Below are 2,396 nucleotides of genomic sequence, written 5' to 3' on the forward strand. Positions count from 1 at the left end.
AAAAAAAAAAAAAAAAAAAAAAAATAGCGGTTCACCACGGCTTCGCCCGTGGTACGTAATATATAACCGTTAGCACTCAGGGATTACATACATAATATGAATTTTGAATTTTTTGAATAGGAATTTTGAATTTGGTCTAGTTCTAGTAGTTGCTGAAGTTGGCGCGTTCAAACATAAAAATCGAACAAACTCTACATATTTAGATTATTAATATTAGGACGAATTTATGACTCAATAAAGTACATAAAATAATATTTAGTTACTTACACTATTTATAACTCTTGAACGGCTGCACCGATTTTGATGAAATTTAACGCAAAGATAGTTTAAAGACCCAGAAAGATCATAGATTAGTTTTTATCCTGGAAATCTCAACGAGAACGGGAGCTATGTGGGGAAAACTCTAGGTCTGTCCATATTTCCCTTCGTCCCTACGCGGGCGAATGCGCAGGCGGAGCTAGAAGTTATTATTTTACATAAAAAAAAATTGCACTTATTATAAAAGCTATATAGTACGACGAACTTGAGCAGTATGAACGTAAAATTTGTCGAATGAACACGGGTTAAGACATCTCTTTATCTTCATGAGGCGACAAGACATGGAAGTCAACAGAGTGTAAAGTCGTTTTCTACACACGTTAACTCGAGAGCAATAACAATTTATGAACCGCAGTGAACTTGAATATTGTTACTGCTATGTTAAATAAATTTGGCTTTGAAATATCATCTGCTACATAGATAAATAGTGCTGGAAAATGGTTTCACTTACAATAATTTAATTTACATGTGTTAAGAAAAGGCATCATGTAAGAATATATAAGAAAACATCGTCAAAATATACATGGTCGTATTTTCTGGTCATATTTTTTATATACTATTAGTATTGCAAATTAAATTTTCTTTATAACCATTTATTTTCTACAAGCATTGTATATTGCAACCTTGAGAGTGGTCGAATATCGTATTAAAAAAACATTTCACAATTGATTTAAAAGTCCTTCTTTTGATAATTACAGAAAACATTTGAGAATATAGTTAAATACTAATAAATCCGACCGTAAGTCTGATGCATTTCTCACATTATGCATCGTTACGTGTTATTTGCGATAGCAAAAAGAAAATACATTTATTAAATTCATCGTTGAAGGTAAGAAAATTATAAAAAGAGAGAATCATTCAGTAAAACACGATCGATGCAGATGTGGATGCATTCATACTCTAGAATGGGGACAAGACGTCACGTTCTTGAAAATGATATTTTATCGTAGTGTTATTGTTAATTATTTTCTATGATAGGAAAATCACTCGACTTACGTGGCAGGTAATTTTCTAAACTTTAAGCATACTTACGTAAGAGTTTTTGTAAGTCAAACAGGTAATTTATATATTTAGTATGTTAGGGGTATCAATAACCCTATTTATTAAAATTTTGCATAAATAATAATCAGCCAATCATTGAAACAATTCTAATTATTACTGGTCAAATATTTCCATTCCTATGAAAAGAGTATTAAATAGGGCACGACTGTATGTGGATTATTTCCTATGTTGAATTGAAATAGTGTTTATGGACGGCACTCCGACGTGTCATTGAGGAAATAAGATGTCACTCATCGTTGCTGGACAGCGTCACGTGTCTGCATCTGACATACCACTTCCACGTACACTATTGTGAATGTGCTGGTACATGAGCGAAGTTAATATGGGCGGTAAAAAATTGTTTCGTTACATACGATTCGTGGGCTGGATGATAGCACTGTATTTTAGAATATTAAACCAAACCTCATCTCTTGCTTTTAACAGTTGTAAATATGTATCCGTTATTCTGATAAAGCTATGACTGGTTTCGATACAAGTACCCAGGTATTATTATATCATGTTAAAAGTGGTAAGAGCAAACACTTTGTTGTGTAATTGTCAATACTTAGGTATGTTGCGAATGTAGTCCGATAAAACCGATTTTTAAACATCCGCTAGTTCTTGATTATGACGGGTTCAATGGGGATAGCATTTCCATAGATACTACATCCTTCTAGGTAAAATGGTAAGCTTTTTATTATCGGTATATAAAAAATTACAAAAAAAGTCAAAGTTAATGTGATTTTTTTTATATAGTGCGAAATATAAGTTTAAAAACTTAAAAAAACGTTGATGAAAATAAATAGCATTTCATACGATTTTATTGCATACGATATTCCTAAAATTAAAGAAAAGATTGTCTGTCTGATCGCTTCATTAATCGACTTTTTCCAATCACATCTTCATTAATGAAAATTTCCCTACAAAGATCAAGGGGTGAACGCTAGGATAGCACTTGTATTGTTTTAACAAGGTTTCCATGAAGAGGAGGAGGGAGGGAGGAGATGTTCTACGTCGGCAAACATTAATAATAAAAG

The sequence above is a fragment of the Zerene cesonia genome, unplaced genomic scaffold, assembly GCF_012273895.1.
Source record: "Zerene cesonia ecotype Mississippi unplaced genomic scaffold, Zerene_cesonia_1.1 Zces_u002, whole genome shotgun sequence".
Classification (NCBI taxonomy): Eukaryota; Metazoa; Arthropoda; class Insecta; order Lepidoptera; family Pieridae; genus Zerene; species Zerene cesonia.